Genomic DNA, 24,856 nt, shown 5'->3' on the forward strand with positions numbered 1-24,856 from the left:
ACAATCGCTCATCTATTGCTAGGCTGGATATTTTTGATTTGTGGACTTTTCTCAGCCCAGCAGTGACAGTGAGGTATTTAAAATCTCCAGCAGCGCTGCTGTGTCTTATACCAGCACAACACACACTAACACACCACCACCATTGTCAGTGTCACTGCAGTGCTGAGAATGATCCACCACCCAAATAATACCTGCTCTGTATTGGCCCTGGGAGAGTCCTGACCAACAGCATGAAAGGGGACTAACAAAGCATACAGAGAAACAGATGGACTACAGTCAGTAATTGTGGAACTACAAAGTGCTTCTATATGGTAAGTGGAGCTGATAAAATGGACAGTGTGTGTAGAAACAAGGAGGTGGTTTTAATGTTATGGCTGATCAGTGTATTATACATTTTAGCTTCAGTTTACTGGTAACCATTAGTTGAGATTTGTAATCTGATTAATCTTAAAGTTGCTTTTGGATCCTAACTATTACTCTGAGCTTTGTCATTATTCTTACCTCTTAGTTGGCCTTCAGCATTGAGTACACAGTTTCATCCTTATTGTCCTTATCTTTAAAAAATAAATAAAAAAAGAGAATAACATTCATAAGATCCTTACAAGAAAATCATGAAATATTATAATAATGTAAAACAGGCAATTAAACCAAGGAATCAGAAATCATGTTCTCCATGATATATTACACAGTGAGTTTTAACAGCAGGTAATTTTCATATTTAGTTTTACCTTCTTTTTTCTTTGCTTTTGCTTTTTTCTTTGGTTTCAGATCAAGCTCGATGTAAGTCAGGTCACTGGGTTCAGCATCCACATCTGTAATAGCAGACAAATAACAAAGACAAATAACATGTATACATTACGTCATGTACTCATGTATACACATAACTCACATTAAACACTGTGTTTTTACCACAATAGTGTTAATTAACTTTTATGTAAAACATAGAAATGTACAGTATATGCTGGGAATGCACATGTATCTTATTAATAGCATGATATTATTCCATTTCCAGCATGTGAACAACTTAGTGTGTTTTACATCGAGTACTGGGTGGCACGGTGGCTAAGTGTGTAGCACTGTCGCCTCACAGCAAGAAGGTCCTGGGTTCGATCCCCAGGTGGGGCGGTCTGGGTCCTTTCTGTGTGGAGTTTGCATGTTCTCCCCGTGCTCCTCCGGGAGCTCCGGTTTCCTCCCACAGTCCAAAGACATGCAAGTGATTTGAACTGGGGACACTAAATTGTCCATAACCTTGTGAACTGATGAACCTTGTGTAATTAGTGACTACACCTGTCCTGTCATGAATGTTACCAAAGTGTAAAACATGACGTTAAAATCCTAATAAACAAACATACATAGAGTACAAACCTAGTACAATTACACTGTACACATGTAGTGCACCATGTAGCCAACATGAAGTAAAATGTATAGTTTATTTATTGTTGATTTATTATCAGTTTATATTTATTTTTAAAGGTAAAGCCTACAATATAAAGAAATGCAAATGGAAAAGTTAGTGTGTCAGTGTTTTTAAAAAAGTGAATTTGCACTTATCTCAGTTACAAATGGAATTAACTTCACTGTTAAATGAACTGTGTGATTTTCATACAGACATGGTTTGATTAGTTTGGTGTGAACTGATCTTAACTCCATTATACATGGTTGAGATGAACTGGAATGTTGACTCCAAGTCAGCTTCTTGCTTGACCCTACAAATGATCCCTTGACTGAATGGGCACATATTCCCACAGGTACACACTCAAGTCTTGTTAAAGGCTTTTCCGGAAGAGTGAAGGCTGTTATGGACTCAAAGGGGGCACATAACAATAAATAAAAAATATACAAAACACACAAATGTAAACACATTCTTTAGGAAACAGTGATAGTAAATTTAGGCAGGAGTTTGGTACAAGTTTATGAAGCTAGTTAGCTAGCGTAAGCTAGAAAGCTCACATCTCTTGGCCACAGAGTCACACAAAGCTCTGCAGAGAGGTGAGTAAAGTCAAACCAGGGCTGAGAATACAGTGCTGATTTGCATGTGCACTCGTCAAAGTGCAGGTGAAAAAAAAAATGCATACGACTGCTACCCACGTGGATGCGCTAAATCGGGAGGAAAAATTGGAGAAAATGCATAAACAAAAATGATAATACATGGAAAACAGGTGAGAAAGCTATGCTCCCTTCACTAACACATCACTGCTACTATATTTGGAGTTCCTGTTTTGTCAGAAAGGATTATTAGTCACAGGTCTTTAAAGCAATACATTCCCTGTTGTTATCTTTATATATATATTAAAAAAACATATGTATGTGGACTGCTGTGAGTTTACCTTTATTTGTTTTCTTGTTTTTCTTGATGACCTGTGAGTAAATGGCATTGCTGGGTCCAGCTGCTGCATTTTCTGATCACAGAGTGGAGTGTGTTAATAACTACAGAGATTTCTGCAATTTACTGTATAGTTGAGGTTGTAAATATTGTAAATAAAGTTACCTGTGTCACTGTTAGGCTTTGGCTTCACATCGTCATAAACATGTTCAGTTCCTACAGAAAACAAATGAAAGATTAACACACAAAGTCAGTTGTGCTAGTGGAACGAATAGATGGAATTTATGTGAATAAACTAAAGCAATATGTAGCATATTATTAAGAACACAGTTTTGCATTAAATTATACTTATAAGTAAGTCATTGTCAGACCAGCTTGAAGTGGTGTGTATCCTGACTGAGAGTCCTCATCTCTGGACTGGCTTTGGTTTTGGTCTGATCTCTCACTGGTGTTCTGCTGCTTTCCTGCAGAGTCAGATTTTATCTTCAGTCAACAACTGTAACACCTTGGTTTACTTTGTACAAAATAAATGAATATTTGCATGGCATTGTAATGGTAGGTGGACAGATATACCAGGTTTACCATCAGATTCAAGAAACATGGTGATAATCCATAGCAGGGATCAGTAAACAGGTAGACAGAGTAATTGTAGGCAAATCCACAATCATAGTTTAGTGAACATGTAGTGATCAAAATAGTAAGAGCAATACACACGAAACACAGGAACAGGACATTGGAACTAGCAACAGGACTGGGAGCATAAATCAGGAACACAGATCCAACAATAACAGGACATGGGGAGTAAGGAACAGGACCAGAGTATAAATGAATCACAATAATAAGCTAGTAAAAACTGTGCTGTGGTAAGAAATGAAAATGAAAGGAATAAATGACAAGAAAATCTGATCAGACCTTACCACAGTGTGACCATAGTTGGCTCATATTAATGTTCATCTTTGAGTTGTGCTTCAGGCCAGTCCACAAGGTAAATACATTTCTTAATGATACTACAACCACATGACTAAAACCAATTTTCTCCCCTAATCTAGTCATGACCAATTACCATGAATGCATCCTCCACTGATCCACTGATGCAACCCTCCACCGCTGACTGAGGATGCTTCTCACTGACAAACACACACCCTCCAACACATGCTCAGTACATACGGAATTTTTCACCTGCATAAGTCGAGTTCATATATACCGATCAGTACTGTACACAAAGAGCCACACCCTAATCAGCATTATTCCTGAGCCCTGTGCAGGCACCATCAATCGGCCAGCAGAGGTCGTAATTGCACTACTTATGAGGACCCATAATCCGTCTTGCTCCTAACCCTATGAACAACAGCCAATCATTGTTTATGCAGCCGCCCAGCCCAGCCGGGTGGCAGAGCTGAGATTCGATACAATGTATTTGAAGACCCAGCTCTAGTGTGCTAGTCACCTGAGCACCTGTGCTTATTTTGCAGCTATCAACAATGTTATACCTGGTAATGTACTAATAGTCATGTCATTTAAACTACACTTTATGGCCAAAAGTATTTGGACACCTGACCATGAGCTTGTTGGACATTACATTTTATGTACAAATGGTATTAATATAGAGTGACAGGAAAAGGCCTTTCCTAAACTGTTGCTGCAAAGTTGGACTTTCCTTTATATAACTGATTTATTACAATTGTTAGCTATTGATACTTTTGTCCATATAGTATATAATATGTTTTATTCTTTGTATGTAGAAAAAGTTTTGATTATTTTGTATAAAATTTAGCTTAATCCATTATCAGACCTTTTTTGCTTTTGTAGCAGCACAGCAGAATCATTAAGATGATGAACAACAAGAACAAACTCAGTCCCACAGCAATTCCTATAATTAAACCACTGGATCCAGAACCTGAGCCTGGAAAAACAAAACATGTGAATGTAAATAAATCACTGCACATTAAATCTGTTGTGTTTTAACATCAACTAAGTAACATAAAATAACTTTGTACCTCGTACTGAGATCCAGCTTTTTGGTGACTCTCCTTTCTCTGGCTGTTTACAGTGATAGAAACCCTCATCTGACTTTGATACACTGTTAATGAACAACTTTTCTGTCTGGTTCTTGAGGACTAAACCATTTTTATAGAAATCAGCTTGCAGGTTTTCAGGCCTTGATTTGCCATATAAACAGTGTAAGGTCAGAGAATGTCCCTCAGTCACAGGATGGACAGGACTGTCCAGGATCACATCACCATCTAGAACAGAGATAATACATGTACAGCAATTACATTATTTTAATTAAAACAAACTGACAGTTGTATTACACTATGACACTGATTTACTAAGGGTTTGTGGGTGCAAAGAACATTTACATTTAATAATACCAAAAAAGAGTTCATTTATTAACAGTGTACTGTATATTAAAAATTGAATCTTTATTTGAATTGAAGTTTTTTCTTCATTCTCTGTGTTTGCCTTCTTTATAGTATGTACAATACAGGTATTACATTAATATGTGACTTTAAATTGGGGTGTCAGACTCAAATCTTAAATTCAGCTTAAGAAAAAACACAATTGTACATTAGTGATGCTGTATTGAGGTCACACATGTTTAATATGAGCATAAACCAGGAACAATCTTAAATAGTTTTCTCTGCTGTAAATATTCTCTGATTAAGCATTTACTTCTCACTTGGCAATAAACACACCACATACAGACTCACAGTGCACTGTGATGTTGACAGGATTACTGCTGCCTCCAGATTCAGACTGACACCAGTACACTCCAGTGTGCAATGAATAGACAGAGCTGATGTTGCATGTAGATCCAGAGGCTGATCCCCAAGGTGATGAACAGTCTGACACATCTTTACTCTCTCTGTATCGTCTTACTCTCCATCCAAGAGAGTCTCTCTGTCCTTTACAGCTCAGTAAGAGAGCGGCACCAGAGAAGTGTTGAGTTCTGCTGGGACTGATGATCAGAGACACTGGACCAGATTCACCTTAAACACAAAAATGAAAATTACTTTTATAAAGCAGAAAACAGACATGAGAATCATATACAAGTGCTAGAAATTTTGTCTCGTGGTCTAGGAACAACCACCTTCTTTTAAATGTGGCCAAGACAAAGGAGATGGTCCTAGACTTTAGGAGGACCAGGACTGCTTTGAAACCTCTCTGCATCCTGGGGGAGGAGGTGGAGGTGGTGGAAAGTTACAAATACCTTAGTGTCCATCTAGACGACAGACTGGACTGGAAGCGTAACACAGAGGCTGTCTACAGAAAGGGCCAGAGCAGACTTTATTTTTTAAGGAGGCTCAGGTCCTTCAATGTATGCAGCAAGATGCTACACATTTTTTACCAGTCTGTAGTGGAAAGTGCAATTTTCTATGCAGCTATCTGCTGGGGAAGCAGCATTAGAGCCAAAGACTCCAAAAAGCTTAACAAGCTTATCAGGAAGGCTGGTTCTGTGCTGGGTTTTGCTCCAGAGCCCCTAGAGCTAGTTGTTGAGCAGGGAATCTTACATAAGCTGCTGAATATAATGGACAACACCACACACACATTACACAACCTGCTGATTAAACAGCAAAGTACTTTCAGTGGAAGGTTCTGCCAACTCTGCTGCAATAAAGAGCGCTATAGGAAGTCATTTCTGCCCACAGCGGTGGCAACCTATAATGACTCTCACTGGTGCAATTTACACATGGTACTGTTTTATTTGCAGTGCTTTAAATTGCACAATGTCTATTTATGCACCTTTAGGCTCCCCCCTTTTTAGTTTTTGTTCTGTTAGATGTTTTATATTATTTTTTTAATTATTATATTCTATTTTCTTTTTTATATATCTTTTAGGTTTTATATCTTAATTTTTATTTTTTCCTACCTCGTCGTTGTGTGATGTTTGTAATAATTGTAATTGCTGCTGCTACACCACAATTTCCCTTCAGGGATCAGTAAAGTATTCAGTCAATCAATCAATCAAATATTTTAGTGCTTTTAACATTTTCAGCTCTGGATCTTAAATATAAAATACATAAAACAACAAATTCTGCAGTTAGTAACAAAGCTGTAGTTATATTCATTGGTGATTTCATAAGCTACACCTACCATATTTGTTCACTTTGGGGGTGTAAATACTGACTGTAGCTTACCTGATACTCTGTATACCTTGTCATCAGACTCTAGTCCCCCTATAGGGACCTACTAGCTGTATATTATTTGGATGGTGGACCATTCTCAGCACTGTGTACTGGTATGAGTGCATCAGGTGCAGCAGAGCTGTTGGGATTTTTATTAACTTGTTGACACTTTTTATTAGGAACACATAATATATTAAGACTTATTAGAGGTTCAGTTAGAGACAGTTAACTATATTTTTCATGCACAATTCATGTTAATCCTCCTTTAATCAGAATCTTTTATCAATAGACACTTTTTGATCTCATGATGCTGTTGGCTTTATATTTTTGGTTAAAGTTTACTTTTCTAGCTGTATTTACAATTAAGTGTTTAAAAATCCCAACAACACTGCTGCACTTGATACATTTATATCAGTACAACACACACTTACATGTCACTACATTGTTTGTTTCATTGCAGTGCTGAGAACAGTACACCACTCAAAGAACATTTGACTACAGTCAGTAAATGATCAGCCATAACATTAAAACCACATCCTTGTTTCTACAATCACTTTCCATTTTATCAGTTCCACCTACCACAGAGAAGCACTTTGTAGTTCTACAATTACTGACTGTAGTCCATCAGTTTCTCTGCATGCTTTGTTAGCCCCCTTTCATGCTGTTCTTCAATGGTCAGGACCCCCACAGGCCCCCAATGAGCAGGTATTATTTAGGTGGTGGATCATTCTCAGCTCTGCAGTGACTCTAAAATGGTGGTGGTGTGTTAGTGTGTGTTGTGCTGGTATGACTGGATCAGACACAGCAGTGTTGATGGATAACATAGACAGTGAGTATACCCACACTGCATCTACATAGCAGGTGTAGCTCAAAAAATGGCAAAATAACTCACATTTAAGGCATGTTCCTAATAAAGTGCTTGACAAGTGTACATTTTAATAAGTAAATAAAAAATCTGATTTTAATTAAGATGCACATACACCAGCTAACCAAAAGTTTGTGGACACTTGACCTGTTAGAGCCTGTTAGAAATGTATTTTTAAATCATAGACAAGAAAATGTAGGTACCGATCCTTTCAGTGGCTAATACAGACTCCACTCTTCAGGAAGGGATTTGCACAAAATTTTGTAGTGTTTCTGTGGGAATTTGTGCTTATTTAGTCAAAAGAGCATTTATGAGTAATGTGAAGTTCTGTTTTGCAATTAATGTTCCAATTCATTCTGAGGTCAGAGCGACTGGAGTTCTTTCACTGCAACATCGAACCAAAGATAATGTCTGAACCTTGCTCTGTACACAGGGACACAATTACACAGGAACAGTACAAGGCCTTCCCCAAACTGTTGCCACAATGTTAAAAGGCATATGATTTATTTTTTATTATTGATTTTCTAGCAATGTTAGCAGTGGTTGTGGCTGAAACGGCTAAACTCAATAAATAAAATGCGTCCACATACTTTTGAAAAATAAGTGTGTTACACTTTAACTGAGCTCTTTTATTGTTAGATGTTCTTACCAGTGATCCACAGTGGTTGTGGTTGGCTGTACTCTGTGTGATAGACTCGTTCTCCTCTCTCTGCTCTACATACATAAACCCCTGTGTGATTGAGAACAGCAGGACTGAGAGTGTACGAGCCTCCAGCTCCTCTGCTGCTGTCTGAGAGGAGAACTAAGTCTTCTCTTCTAATGAAGCTGCTGCTGTATTGAATCACTTTGTACCAGCTGAATATCCAGCCTGTAGTGGAACCTTTAACCTCACAGCTTAGAGTCACTGAGTCTCCTTCAGTCAGCCAGTTCTGTACAGATACATTCAGTACTGGCTGTGGTCGCTCTGTTACACAGGAAATACAAAATATCATATTTGTGATTTATTTTCTCAATATTAACCTTTCTGCAATAAATAAAAATCTAAACAATCACTCACCTGATACAGTCAGTATCACTGATCTCTGATTTCTGGGAGTCACTTTTCCTCTCACCTCTGCAGGTGTATTTACCCCCATGAGACTTACTAACAGAACTGATACTGAACTCCTGTGTTGTTCTGGATGGAAACATGTCTTTATTATTCTTATACCAGCTGTATCTCCACTCAGCATCTCCTCCTCTCTGTATGTCACATCTGAGAGTGACAGTTTCTCCACTAAACACCTGATTATCAGACTTTATGGTCACCACAGCTTTAGAACTCTCTGCAAAAATATATTTAAAATTTATTATCAAAACCAACACACACATACACAACAATTACTGTTATATTAATACATAATATATTTAAGTGATGTTTTATAATTTAGGAAACATAATGCTTTAGTACAACCCCAAATCAGAAAAAGTTGGGACAGCATAGAAATGCAAATAAAATAATATTTTTTATTCTTTTATTCTTATATTGACTTTTATTTCATTACAGACAGTTTAAACTCAAGATATTTTATGTCTTGTCTGCTTAACTTCATTTCATTTATTAATAAACCTCAATTTCTGCATTTCAGGCCTGCAACACATTCCAAAAAAAGTTGGGACAGGGGCAATTTAGGGCTAGCAATGAGGTGGAAAAACTAAATAATGATGTGATTCCAAACAGGTGATTGTAATCATGGTTTGGTACAAAAGCAGCATCCAGGAAAGGCTGTGTCTTTGATGAGCAAAGATGATCAGAGGATCCAGTTTGTCAACGAATGTGTGAGAAAATTATTAAAATGTTTACAAACAATCAGTGATGGCATAGTTACCTTGAAAAAGTAATCTGATTACTGATTACTCCTTTAAAAAGTAACTTAGTTACTTTATGGATTACTTGATTTTAAAAGTAACTAAGTTAGATTACAAGTTACTTTATTAGTTATATAATGCGGTCCGCTAATGTATCCCATAATGCAACTGGAGCTGCGATTGAAGCGGATTAAGAAACAAGAAAGACGCGGAAAACGGAGTCCTCTGTTCACAAGTGTAAGTAAGATAAATAAAATAACATTTTTAAAGACAAATAAATAACAAAAAGACGATAAATATCCTACATTTTGGCGAGTGGGATTTGTAATGAGTCTGTAACCATGGTGATATTACGTCATCACGGCCTCACGTCATCACGGCCTCACGTCATCACTCGGCGTTGGCCGAGTAGTGCACACTTCCTCCAATCTAGTGCACACTCTGTAAGTAACCGATTCCGGATGCAGCCCGTGACTTAACTGTCGCATAGGCCAGACGTCACTCCCCGAGACGCAAGAAGAAAGCAAAAATATATCTTTTTACTAAGGAAAATGACAAAAATAGTAACGCACAGTAACTTGGATAAGTAACTTTAATCTGATTACTGGATTGGAAATAGTAACGCGTTAGATTACTCGTTACTGAAAAATGCGGTCAGATTAGAGTAACACGTTACTAAGTAAAAAAACATTCATGCAATCGGGAGGATTTTCAGTGTGTAAACACCAAGGGTGCAAGTTTAAGCTGAACGCCTGTGATCTTCCATCCCTCAGACGGCACTGCATCAAGAACCGCCACTCAACAATAGCTGATATAACCACATGGGTGAGGGATTACTTTAGCAAACCTTAGTCAAGCACTACAATACAGAGTTACATGCACAAATGCCACTTAAAACTTTACTGTGCAAAAAAAGAAGCCTTATGTTAACCATGTACAGAAGCGGTGTCGACTTCACTGGGCTCTCAGGCATCTAAGATGGACCATCACACAGTGGAAACGTGTATTGTGGTCAGATGAATCAGCACTGAATCACCACTGTTATCAGCAACAAGTCCAAAAGCCAGGGTCTGTCATACTATGGGGTGTGTCAGTGCCCTTGGCAAAGGTCATTAACACTTCTGTGATGGCAGCATTAATGCAGAAAAGTACATTGAGAGCAACATGTGCTGCCTGCAAAACCACCTGCTGCACACATTACAAAGGCATGGCTGCGGAAGAAGAGGGTACGGGTACTGGACTGGCCTGCCTGCAGTCCTGACCTGTCCCCAATAGAGAATGTGTGGAGAATTTTTAAAGGAAAAATGCGACAAAGACGACCCCGTACTGTTGCACATCTTAAGACGTGTTTGCAGGAAGAACGAGACAAAATAAAATCTGAAACACTAAATCACTTGGTCTCTCAGTGCCAAAAAGTATTTTTGGTGTGGTGAAAAGTTATGGCAACATTACAAAGTGGTTAATGCTGTCCCAACTTTTTTTGGAATGTGTTACAGGCCTGAAATGCAGGAATGGAGGTTTATTAATAAATGAAATGAAGTTGAGCAGATAAAACATGAAATATCTCAGGTTCATCCTGTCGGCAATCAAATAAAAGTCAAAATAAATGTAAGAAACTCTGTTTTTTTTTATTATTTGCATTTTCCATGCTGTCCCAACTGTCTGATCTGGGGTTGTATTTGCAGGCATGAATGTCACTCACCAGTAACATTTACCCAGAGTGCATCACTGTAGTGTGTATAGTAGACTGGGTTTCCTCTCCCAGCTCTGCACCAGTACTGACCCACATCAGAAACACTAACTGATCTGATGATGTAGCTGTGTGTTGTAGTTTCAGTCTGATGGTTCTGTGTGTGTTTAAACCAGTAAAACTTCCATCCAGCAGACTGTGGATCCAGCTCACAGTACAGAGTCACTGAGTTTCCTGTTAGTGCTGCTCCATTAAGGCTGGATGTGAGTTTAGGTTTAGGCTTCACTGCTGGAGGAGATAAACACACAGTGCAGGATGTGAAATCTTTACCACAGTTATCACTTCTACAGAGAGGAACGTCTACATCAAATCATGTAATTCTGGAGAGAACTGTGTAAAATACCACATCAGTTTGATCAGAGTGAGTGTTAGAGAGTAACTGCAGTGTGATGTTGTAGGTTTGTATTCATTTCTACGTCAGTAGAGTTTCTCATGGAGATGATCACACTTACCTGATACAGTCAGTGTAACAGCATCACTGATGTGTGTAGAACGTGAGCCTGATCTTCCTTTACAGGTGTAACTTCCTGCATGGGTCACATCAACACCACTGATACTGTACTCCTGTTTACTACTGACATCAGAACCATCTTTATACCAGCTGTACTGCCAGAGAGAGACGCCTCCATCCTGTAGATCACATCTCAGAGTGACAGTTTCTCCAGTGAACACCAGATTATCAGGCTTAATGTCCACTGAGGGTTTTGGTCTCTCTATGAAAAAAACAGATTAACCTCAGTTAAAGTTTAAACCATTTAATGAAATTCCTTTAATGTGTAAATAGAGTAAATAATTTTGTAATACAGGATGACAAAATATTTCTCAACTAACCAAGTTCAGAGTTTTTGTAAATACATATACGTTTATACAATGTTCTGTAAACGTTTGAGAACTGAGGTCACCAACTGCTATTGTTGTGAATGTGGATTGTTTTCCCATTCTTGCTCGATATACCACCTAAGCTGATCAAATATCAGAGATCTATATTGTTGTATATTGCTCTTCATAATATGTCTCACACTTTTAATGTAAGACATGTTAGCACTGCAGACAGGCCAGTCTAGCACCTGCAGTCTTACAACAAAGCCAAAATATATATATATACAGTGTATCACAAAAGTGAGTACACCCCTCACATTTCTGCAAATATTTTATTTTATCTTTTCATGGGACAACACTATACAAATAAAACTTGGATATAACTTAGAGTAGTCAGTGTACAACTTGTATAGCAGTGTAGATTTACTGTCTTCTGAAAATAACTCAACACACAGCCATTAATGTCTAAATGGCTGGCAACATAAGTGAGTACACCCCACAGTGAACATGTCCAAATTGTGCCCAAAGTGTCAATATTTTGTGTGACCACCATTATTATCCAGCACTGCCTTAACCCAATGCACAATCCAGCGCGTCGTGCATTTATAGGGTACGCTGTGCGCGTTTTGTTCTGCCGCTCCTGCCGCTGCTCTTGGATCCTCTTTCTTTTGTTTCATGTGCTTTATTTATTTATTTTTTCGCTTTTTGTATTTTTTGGCCCTGAATTGGACTGTTTTTTTCTGGATTTTCTACTCTGACTCCTCGCTTTTTTGGATCACGACTAATGCTAAGCCTTCCACTTTTAGCCGGTTGCTATGTGCTTGTGTGCGAGCGCTCTTCTCATAGCCCGTTCCGCTTGCTTCAACATGGGTGAGTGAACTTCAATTCTCTCAATCTGTTGTTTACTACCAGTCCGGCTTTAGTTACGTCCATTGCTGAATACCGGTCTGTGGTTCGGGTTGTGTCTCGGGCTAACGCAGCCTAGCTTTTAGCTACCCGGCATCTTTGTGGTGACTGTATGGTAAGCGGTTGGATACATGTAGGTCTTCTGCTTGCATGAGCCTACTTGTACCTGTACGATTTCCTGGATCTGTTATGTTACCTTTTGTCTGGATCACTTACCTGTGGATTATTCGCCTAGTCATGTGGCAGCTGCCAGATCTTAAAGAAATCTCTCAGCGTGTTTACTCCTTGGCTGAACTTTATCATCTACGCTCTTCATATCGTCTTGACTCCACAACTTACAAGTTATGTCATTCCATTGGCATTACACGTCGACCATACTACATCCACCGTGGCAACAGACATCAACACTCTGTGCATTCGTCATCTGTCTCGGGTATTCCTGTGATTTACGGCTTGGTCCCTGGGCCTAGGAGCTACCCATCGATGTTCCAGCGAGGAGTGGACTTTAGTGTTTTAAGTGAGGTCCCACGATCCAAGGTCTTGCCCACTTTTGTTCAGACCTCATCTGCTCAATGTCGTCAGCTAAACCTGGCCCTGTTCAACTGCCGTTCCATGTCTGATAAAGCCGTCCTCCTTAACGACCTCATCGGACATCATCACCTGGACCTGCTCTTCCTGACTGAAACCTGGCAATCACAAGGCGATTTCTTTCATCTAAATGCGGCCAACCCACCTGGCTTTAAATATCTTTGTGCACCTAGGCTGAGTGGTCGTGGTGGGGGTCTAGCCGTCTTTTTTAGCAGTAAATTAAAAATAACTATGTGTAAGATGCAGGAAACTGCTCACTTTGAGTACATGGCTCTCAGGATCCTGGGCCCTTGTCCAACTGTTGTGTTGTTAGTTTACCGTCCTCCTAGCAGTTCCTTCTCCGATTTCCTACTTGAACTTGGTGAGGTCCTAACCACTGTCAGTTCTCTGTCAAAGTCATTGGTCGTCCTTGGTGACTTTAATATTCATATTGACTCTGTATCTCCTGGTTCTACTGGTTTTTTGTCACTCTTAAACTGCTTTGACTTGTATCAACATGTGGATTTTTCAACTCATAAACATGGTCACATTTTGGACTTGATCTGCTCCTCAGCGGGAACTATCACTAATGTATCAGGTCATGATATTGGAATATCCGATCATCTGTTTATTACATCATGTATTTCACTACACACTGCTAACCCCCCATCTAAGACCTTTCTCTCTTACCGTAATATCTCCTCTGTTGATCCGTTAGCTTTCTCCTCTGTCCTGGAATCTTCCAGTTTACCTCGTATTACCTCGCTATGCGACATTGATGAGGCCATCTCTGTTTACAATCAGTCTATGGCCGATACCCTTAACACCCTTGCTCCAGTTATAACTCGGTCTGTGCCCTCCTCGCATTCCTCACCCTGGTTTACTGCAGAACTTCGTGGTTTAAAAACAGCTGGTAGGCGTCTTGAACGTCTATATAGGAAAACAGGCTTATATGTTCACCATCAAGCTTATCTGGATCATCTGGTCAGATATAAAGAGGCTTTAAACAATGCTCGCACTACCTACTACACTTCTACAATTACAAAGGCAGGCCTGGATCCCAAGCGACTCTTTACTACTGTAAATAAACTTTTACGTCCCCCCTCAGACTCCCTAGCTCCATCATTGGATTTATGTAATGCATTTCTTAACTTTTTCAGGGACAAAGTTTCAAACATCTACCAGGATATACTGAATGATCAGACATGTAAATCACTGCTCTCATCTCCAATCTCTTTCGGTACTTCCTCTTCCCTGCACACTTTCTCGTCTTTTGCATCTGTCAATCCTGTTTGCGTCACTAGAATTATAACAGGTTCCAAGACCACTACCTCACTCCTTGATCCTGCTCCTACAGTTCTTCTCAAGCAAGTTATTTCTTCTTTGTTGCCCTCTATTTGTCACCTCGTCAACCTTTCTCTCGAATCTGGTCATGTTCCGGTAGCTCTGAAAACTTCTGTTGTTACTCCCATAATTAAAAAACCTGATTTAGATAGCTCCATATTAAGTAACTACAGACCAATATCTAATCTCCCATTTATTGCAAAAATTCTGGAACGTGTCGTGGCATCCCAGCTACTAGACTACATGAATTCTAACAATCTCTTTGACACCTTTCAATCTGGTTTTCGTGCCCGTCATAGCACAGAGACTGCACTTTTGTGTGTACTCAACGACCTTCTTCTTTCCTCTGATAAAGGTCTTGCTTCTATCCTTTTACTCCTTGATCTTACTACTGCTTTTGACACGGTTAACCATGAAATTCTCATAACCCGGCTCTCTGACATTGGTTTTTCCGGCATAGTTTTGACTTGGTTTAAATCTTATCTATCTGATAGGCATCACTTTGTTGGCATAGGTAAACACACATCTGATGCTGCTCCTGTTAAGCAGGGTGTCCCCCAGGGCTCAGTATTGGGACTGTTGCTGTTTCTTATTTACATCCTGCCCCTTGGTGAAATTTTCCGTCACCATGGGTTAAATTTTTACTGCTACGCTGACGACACCCAGGTTTATCTAAACCAGGGGTGCCCAAATAATTCCTTATAAGGGGCCAAAATTTAATCTCAGTGAGGGGCCACGGGCCAAAACTAAAAGTTATTTTAACTAGGGCTGGGCGATATTGAAAAAAAAAAAAAGATTCTGATTGTGTTTTTTTTTTTTTTTTTTTTTTTTGTTGTTTTTGTATAATGCAATTGAAAAAAAAAAGACTTTTTTTGCATTTTAATTTAAAAGACTGCAGAAGTGAAAAAATAGTAACAGCACCACCTATAATTATCTTTTCAAGGGACTCAAACTTTATAACAATAACAATATAACAATTAACAATAAACATAAATCTTAATTAGCTATATGCTTTTTAGGAACAGCTCACAAACAACTCACTTTAAGTAATTTGCAGCAGAACCTCCTTACATTAAGAAAAGTGCAAAGCTACAAAAAGTTCTTTACAGATTTCTTAAAAGAAACACAAGCCTGTATACTGTTTTCACCAATGAAGTTAGTGTATCAGTATCTACACTGGGGGACCACAAGTAATCACTCAGCTTTCATTTTGTCCCCTTGTGATTGGGGGGTGGATGGAGGGGCACATTCCGCTTCTAACAATATTGACTACAACTCCCATGCTCTCACAGACTGTCACGTGACTACCACAAGTCTCCGGTCAGTCAATTCTGATTGGTCCTCCCACTCCGGAGTTTTGATTCAGTTCAGCTGTGTTCGATTCCATGAATCTTAATTAAACTCTTCTGTTTGTGAGTCTCGTTGTGAAGTTTTGCCGATCGTGTTTGCGCTCCTTATTTCTGAATCTAACTATTACCGTGTATGACCCCTGTTGTCTTCCGTTTACTGTTTTTACTCTTTTGATATTAAACTGACATGTTGGTATTTTAATTAAAATATAAAGTATGTAAACAATCGCGATTGTCACATTTCTAACATCGTGTGAAAACGTTCATTCGAATTAATCGTGAAAATCGCCCACCCTAATTTTAATATTGCATTAAATTTAAAAATATCACGTTTTTGTTGTTAAATAAAACACTACTGTTTATTCTAATTAACAGTGCTTTTATTTATTTCAACGGATGATAGATGTTTCTTTTTAGGAGCAGAAATATTTGAACAAATGTAAATTTGTAAAGAAAAACATGCAAAGCAAAATATATACTGTATATATACGTATATACCATCAATATTCAAATATTCAATATATTCACCTTTCCTCGCCACTGTACTTTGAGAACAGGTGTGCATGTTTTGTTTCGTAATGCTGACGGATGTTGTACTCCTTTAGTGCAGCCACTCTCTATCCGCAGATGAGGCAAACTGCGGTTTAATCTATTTCGGTGAAAAAATATTCAAACTGTTTTTAAATGTTCGTTTATCCAATGCCACTGCCTCATACGCTCCATGATTAACAGCCTCACTCGTGTCATCATGTCTGCTGACAGGAGCTCCACAGCGCCCCCCTCTCCTATCCACTGTCTCATGTAACATTGTGGTCAGCCAATGAATTGCAGCTAGCGTTATAGGCAGTTCAACACTTAAAAGAAATTCCCAGCTACTGACAAAAGTAAGCGCTACTTTGATATAGTGAGGCGGGCCAGAAAAAAGAGACGGCGGGCCAAGTTTGGCCCGCGGGCCCCAAATTGGGCAGCCCTGATCTAAACCTTATACCATCTGATCCTTTTCCACCCCCATCCCTCACCGAGTGCATCTGTGATCTCAACTTATGGCTGTGTGCAAACTTTCTTCTATTGAATGCTCATAAGACGGAGTATCTCGTTATTGGCTCCAAATTGGCTGTCTCTTCTCTCACCAACACATCCCTCACTATTGCTGGTATCTCTGTTCAGTCTTCTTCTAAGGCACGTAATCTCGGGGTGCTGCTCGACCCTCCCCTGTCACTGGAGCCACATATCAATTCATTGGCAAAGTCTGCCTTCTTCCAGCTTCGAAAGGTCACCCGTTTGCGTCCGTTCCCTTCGTTTAAAGCTGCTGAGACCCTGGTACATGCCTTTGTCACTTCCAAACTCGACTATTGTAATTCTCTCCTTTATGGACTTCCTTCAAAATCCCTCCGAGCCTTGCAGATTGCTCAGAATGCTGCTGCCCGAGTACTGACCCGGTCAAAAAAACATGAACATATCACCCCGGTACTTGAACAACTCCATTGGCTCCCTGTCAAAAAACGTATCCAATATAAAATTTTAGTGCTCGCTTTCAAGGCACTTCATGGTCTGGCTCCCTTGTATCTGGCTGATCTTTTACATCGCTATGTCCCTTCCCGCAGGCTAAGATCGTTTGATGCTGGTCTCCTTGTTATACCTAGGTTTAGGTTGACCACCATGGGTGGTAGATCATTTAGTGTTGCTGCCCCGACACTGTGGAACTCTCTTCCTCTCCCTCTTCGTCTCTCTTCCTCTCTCTCTGAGTTTAAATCTCTTCTTAAAACGTTCTTGTTTACTCAACACTTTCATTCTCGTGTTTCTATTTGATTTTTTTTCTTGACTGTAATTACTTTGTGAAGCGTCCTTGGGTATTATGAAAGGCGCTATATAAGTTGAATGTATTATTATTATTATTATTAACCCTCCTGGGCATGGAATTCACCAGAGCTGCACAGGTCGCTACTGGAATCCTCTTCCACTCCTCCATGATGACATCACGGAGCTGGTGGATGTTAGACACCTTGAACTCCTCCACCTTCCACTTGAGGATGCGCCACAGGTGCTCAATTGGGTTTAGTCCATCACCTTTACCTTCAGCTTCCTCAGCAAGGCAGTTGTCATTTTGGAGGTTGTGTTTGGGGTCGTTATCCTGTTGGAAAACTGCCATGAGGCCCAGTTTTCGAAGGGAGGGGATCATGCTCTGTTTCAGAATGTCACAGTACATGTTGGAATTCATGTTTCCCTCAATGAACTGCAGCTCCCCAGTGCCAGCAACACTCATGCAGCCCAAGACCATGATGCTACCACCACCATGCATGACTGTAGGCAAGATACAGTTGTCTTGGTACTTCTCACCAGGGCGCCGCCACACATGCTGGACACCATCTGAGCCAAACAAGTTTATCTTGGTCTCGTCAGACCACAGGGCATTCCAGTAATCCATGTTCTTGGACTGCTTGTTTTCAGCAAACTGTTTGCTGAAACTCAGTTTCAGGGTGTTAGCAATCTTCTTATAGCCCAGGCCATCTTTGTGGAGAGCAACAATTCTATTTCTCACATCCTCAGAGAGTTCTTTGCCATGAGGTGCCATGTTGAATATCCAGTGGCCAGTATGAGAGAATTGTACCCAAAACACCAAATTTAAAAGCCCTGCTCCACATTTACACCTGGGACCTTGACACATGACACCAGGGAGGGACAACGACACATTTGGGCACAGTTTGGACATGTTCACTGTGGGGTGTACTCACTTATGTTGCCAGCTATTTAGACATTAATGGCTGTGTGTTGAGTTATTTTCAGAAGACAGTAAATCTACACTGCTATACAAGCTGTACACTGACTACTCTAAGTTATATCCAAGTTTCATGTCTACAGTGTTGTCCCATGAAAAGGTATAATGAAATATTTGCAGAAATGTGAGGGGTGTATGTATATATATATACAGTATATATATATATATATATATATATATATATATATATACAGTGTATCACAAAAGTGAGTACACCCCTCACATTTCTGCAGATATTTAAGTATATCTTTTCATGGGACAACACTGACAAAATGACACTTTGACACAATGAAAAGTAGTCTGTGTGCAGCTTATATAACAGTGTAAATTTATTCTTCCCTCAAAATAACTCAATTTACAGCCATTAATGTCTAAACCACCGGCAACAAAAGTGAGTACACCCCTAAGAGACTACACCCCTAAATGTCCAAATTGAGCACTGCTCGTCATTTTCCCTCCAAAATGTCGTGTGACTCGCTAGTGTTACTAGGTCTCGGGTGTGCATAGGGAGCAGGTGTGTTCAATTTAGTAGTACAGCTCTCACACTCTCTCATACTGGTCACTGAAAGTTCCAACATGGCACCTCATGGCAAAGAACTCTCTGAGGATCTTAAAAGACGAATTGTTGCGCTACATGAAGATGGCCAAGGCTACAAGAAGATTGCCAACACCCTGAAACTGAGCTGCAGCACAGTGGCCAAGATCATCCAGCGTTTTAAAAGAGCAGGGTCCACTCAGAACAGACCTCGCGTTGGTCGTCCAAAGAAGCTGAGTGCACGTGCTCAGCGTCACATCCAACTGCTGTCTTTGAAAGATAGGCGCAGGAGTGCTGTCAGCATTGCTGCAGAGATTGAAAAGGTGGGGGGTCAGCCTGTCAGTGCTCAGACCATACGCCGCACACTACATCAAATTGGTCTGCATGGCTGTCACCCCAGAAGGAAGCCTCTTCTGAAGTCTCTACACAAGAAAGCCCGCAAACAGTTTGCTGAAGACATGTCAACAAAGGACATGGATTACTGGAACCATGTCCTATGGTCTGATGAGACCAAGATTAATTTGTTTGGTTCAGATGGTCTCAAGCATGTGTGGCGGCAATCAGGTGAGGAGTACAAAGATAAGTGTGTCATGCCTACAGTCAAGCATGGTGGTGGGAATGCCATGGTCTGGGGCTGCATGAGTGCAGCAGGTGTTGGGGAGTTACATTTCATTGAGGGACACATGAACTCCAATATGTACTGTGAAATACTGAAGCAGAGCATGATCCCCTCCCTCCGGAAACTGGGTCGCAGGGCAGTGTTCCAGCATGATAATGACCCCAAACACACCTCCAAGACGACCACTGCTTTATTGAAGAGGCTGAGGGTAAAGGTGATGGACTGGCCAAGCATGTCTCCAGACCTAAACCCAATAGAACATCTTTGGGGCATCCTCAAGCGGAAGGGGGAGGAGAGCAAAGTCTCGAATATCTGCCAGCTCCGTGATGTCGTCATGGAGGAGTGGAAAAGCATTCCAGTGGCAACCTGTGAAGCTCTGGTAAACTCCATGCCCAGGAGAGTTAAGGCAGTTCTGGGAAATAATGGTGGCCACACAAAATATTGACACTTCAGGAACTTTCACTAAGGGGTGTACTCACTTTTGTTGCCGGTGGTTTAGACATTAATGGCTGTATATTGAGTTATTTTGAGGGAAGAATAAATTTACACTGTTATATAAGCTGCACACAGACTACTTTTCATTGTGTCAAAGTGTCATTTTGTCAGTGTTGTCCCATGAAAAGATATACTTAAATATCTGCAGAAATGTGAGGGGTGTACTCACTTTTGTGATACACTGTATATATATATATATATATATATATATATATATATATATATATATTTATATATTTATATATATATATATATGGTCTGAAAACCTAGTGAGCTGCCTTGCTGGCTACTGCCTACCTAGGCAGCTTCCTAGAGAGGATTCTAATGAGATATCAAACTTATTAGGCAAATTATTTAGACTACTTATTTAACAGTTACCACGATAATGTCATCACAGTTTTTGCTTCATATACTAATAGAGTTAGTCTCAGGCCATTCAAACCAATGGGCTGAGGAGACACAACCTGCTAAAATCTACCTCCATGTACCGAAAACAGTTAAATTATCACAAGCCCAATTATGACAAGCCCAAATGTAATAAAAATAAAAATAATCACCAGTTCTTTTAGCTGTGTGCTTAAACTCCTGGTTACAGATAATTATCTAAAATATGCAAACTGAGACTTAAACACTGAAATAGTCAGTTTTAATCTGCTAAATGCAGACTCCAAGAAAATCAAACAAAAGGTGGCTGAAGAGCAAGTTTTGTTCTTATTCCACCTACATTAAATAATAACTGCTCTATATACATTTTTGGCTATTTTTAAAAAATTAAAAAGGCAATTTTGAAAATAAATTAGCAATGAACATACAAACAAACAAAGCCACATAAAAATGTCATTGATGCCCACATGTTATGTTAACAACCAACTACATAATCATCATTGTCATCTTCACTTTGTAAAAAATATTTTATTGATAACACAACTAGTCTGGATCACAAAGATGAACACAATCTGCTTTTAGTCTCGTCAGTACATGACAAAAACTTTAATCATTTAACATCATTTAAAATTTAAAACAATATAGAATTAAACAAAAGTGTCATTTCTTTAATGCACTTTTAACTTTTTAGCTGTAATAAAAAATAGAAAACATGTCGTACCTTTAACTGTAATTGTGACTGTATTACTGAACTCTGAGTCGTAGTTTCTCCCGTGTGCTTTACACTGGTACTCTGTTACTCCTGCATAAGTGGTCAGCACACTGAGTGAGTTGGTGTTTGGAGTTACTGGTGTCAGTTGGTTCTGAATTATTTTGTACCAGGTAAATGTCCATTCAGTAGACTGCTGCTCCTGCAGCTCACAGTACAGAGTAACAGCTTCTCCAGTGTAGATGAAGCTCTGAGGAACTCCAGTCACAGTTGGTTTGGGTTTTGCTGTTAAAATAATAAAGATATCAGAGTGTTTTTTCTTTTACGATACAAACAGAGGATTTGTCAACAGATATGTGTCTGTAGCATTTATTAAATTTTTTTTATTGTAAAATAACTCTAAACCCTGATCTGAATGAAGAGGTTAATAAATATTAATAAATTATGATATAAAATCTTAATGAAGGTTTCTAAAAAGTTGGAGAGACATTGTATTGGTGTTTTTACCTTTAATTGGTGTAAAATCTTTTCATTATGTAAATCATTTTGGTCCACATTCATAATTTGGCACAGTTTTTACAGCTGATGCCCTTGCTGATGCAACACTCCCTATTTTATCTTGGCTTGGGACCAGCAAGTGCACCTCCCAATGACTATAGCCTAATAGTAGAATGTTTAAAGTAATGATCGTAATCTGTGATGAATGTAGTGACGTGATGCTGAAGTGAATATGTGTGTGTAGAAGAGATGAACACACTCACCTGATACAGTCAGTGTAACAGTATTGCTGTTTTGGGAGTGAATTTTACTCTGTCCACTGCAGGTGTAGCTACTACCACTGTCCTGCTCTGTAGCAGTGAATGAATATTCTCTGTTCTCATTAGCAGAGAAAAGTTGTTGCTTATCTTTAAACCAGTTGTACATCCAGTCCTCACTTGTGTCTTGTATTTCACATGTGAGAGTGACTTGTTCTCCACTCAATATTCGTCCACCAGTCAGCAGCTTCAGAACAGCTTTTGGTCTCTCTGTACAGTTACACCAAATAAATGTGATCACAAACAGTTCTACATGTTATAAACTCACCCTGCTCTGGTAATGTGAGCTCTATATAATCATAGTGATTAAGTCTAATTACAAATAAAATTACAAAAATTGTGGGACAGTAAAAAACTGAAAAATGATATTATGCTACATATAATGATACAAAATATAAACTCAGTTGTTTGTGTTTAAACCCTTGTGAACCCTTCAGTGTATGATGCTACTTTAGAGTGCCCATGCTAACTTCTTTGTTGTATGCTTTTTCTTCTTGTAGTGGTCCTGTGGGGGTCCTGACCATTAAACAAAGCATGTAGAGAAACAGATGGACTACAGTCAGTAATTGTAGAACTACAAAGTGTTTCTATATGGTAAGTGAAGCTGATAAAATGGACAGTGAGTGTAGCAACAAGTAGGTGGTTTTAATGTTATGCCTAATAGGTACACACACACACACATACATACACACACACACACACACATATATATATATATATATATATATATATATATATATATATATATATATATATATATACACACAGTATATCACAAAAGTGAGTACACCCCTCACATTTCTGCAGATATTTAAGTATATCTTTTCATGGGACAACACTGACAAAATGACACTTTGACACAATGAAAAGTAGTCTGTGTGCAGCTTATATAACAGTGTAAATTTATTCTTCCCTCAAAATAACTTAATATACAGCCATTAATGTCTAAACCACCGGCAACAAAAGTGAGTACACCCCTTTTTCAGTATTTTGTGTGGCCACCATTATTTCCCAGAACTGCCTTAACTCTCCTGGGCATGGAGTTTACCAGAGCTTCACAGGTTGCCACTGGAATGCTTTTCCACTCCTCCATGACGACATCACGGAGCTGGCGGATATTCAAGACTTTGCGCTCCTCCACCTTCCGCTTGAGGATGCCCCAAAGATGTTCTATTGGGTTTAAGTCTGGAGACATGCTTGGCCAGTCCATCATCTTTACCCTCAGCCTCTTCAATAAAGCAGTGGTCGTCTTAGAGGTGTGTTTGGGGTCATTATCATGCTGGAACACTGCCCTGCGACCCAGTTTCCGGAGGGAGGGGATCATGCTCTGCTTCAGTATTTCACAGTACATATTGGAGTTCATGTGTCCCTCAATGAAATGTAACTCCCCAACACCTGCTGCACTCATGCAGCCCCAGACCATGGCATTCCCACCACCATGCTTGATTGTAGGCATGACACACTTATCTTTGTACTCCTCACCTGATTGCCGCCACACATGCTTAAGACCATCTGAACCAAACAAATTAATCTTGGTCTCATCAGACCATAGGACATGGTTCCAGTAATCCATGTCCTTTGTTGACACGTCTTCAGCAAACTGTTTGCGGGCTTTCTTGTGTAGAGACTTCAGAAGAGGCTTCCTTCTGGGGTGACAGCCATGCAGACCAATTTGATGTAGTGTGCGGCGTATGGTCTGAGCACTGACAGGCTGACCCCCCACCTTTTCAATCTCTGCAGCAATGCTGACAGCACTCCTGCACCTATCTTTCAAAGACAGCAGTTGGATGTGACGCTGAGCACGTGCACTCAGGTTCTTTGGACGACCAACGCGAGGTCTGTTCTGAGTGGAACCTGCTCTTTTAAAACGCTGGATGATCTTGGCCACTGTGCTGCAGCTCAGTTTCAGGGTGTTGGCAATCTTCTTGTAGCCTTTGCCATCTTCATGTAGCGCAACAATTCGTCTTTTAAGATCCTCAGAGAGTTCTTTGCCATGAGGTGCCATGTTGGAACTTTCAGTGACCAGTATGAGAGAGTGTGAGAGCTGTACTACTAAATTGAACACACCTGCTCCCTATGCACACCTGAGACCTAGTAACACTAACAAATCACATGACATTTTGGAGGGAAAATGACAAGCAGTGCTCAATTTGGACATTTAGGGGTGTAGTCTCTTAGGGGTGTACTCACTTTTGTTGCCGGTGGTTTAGACATTAATGGCTGTATATTGAGTTATTTTGAGGGAAGAATAAATTTACACTGTTATATAAGCTGCACACAGACTACTTTTCATTGTGTCAAAGTGTCATTTTGTCAGTGTTGTCCCATGAAAAGATATACTTAAATATCTGCAGAAATGTGAGGGGTGTACTCACTTTTGTGATACACTGTATATATAAATTAGGGCTGTCGTTAATCGCGTTAATTTTAATCAAGATTAAAATTTTTAATCTAACTATTTTTATTTGGCATATACATGTGTGTCTCTGTGGTAATTATCTGTATTTCAGATGAATTAGGATGTAAAGCGCATGAACTGTCCGATGATAAACTACTTTTAGCGGTTTTCACTTTTTTTACGTGTTAATGAAAAGATGAATGAAACCACGCGATCTCTGTAACGAG

The 24,856-nt window shown here is 39.6% G+C and overlaps 1 pseudogene; it reads right to left on the minus strand.

Moving 5' to 3' along the window:
- Window positions 1–504: 504 nt before the first annotated feature.
- The window catches only part of LOC134311952 (basement membrane-specific heparan sulfate proteoglycan core protein-like), a 28,448-nt pseudogene continuing 4,096 nt past the window's right edge, over window positions 505–24,856 (minus strand).

This window comes from Trichomycterus rosablanca, chromosome 4 (genome assembly GCF_030014385.1).
Source record: "Trichomycterus rosablanca isolate fTriRos1 chromosome 4, fTriRos1.hap1, whole genome shotgun sequence".
NCBI lineage: Eukaryota > Metazoa > Chordata > Actinopteri > Siluriformes > Trichomycteridae > Trichomycterus > Trichomycterus rosablanca.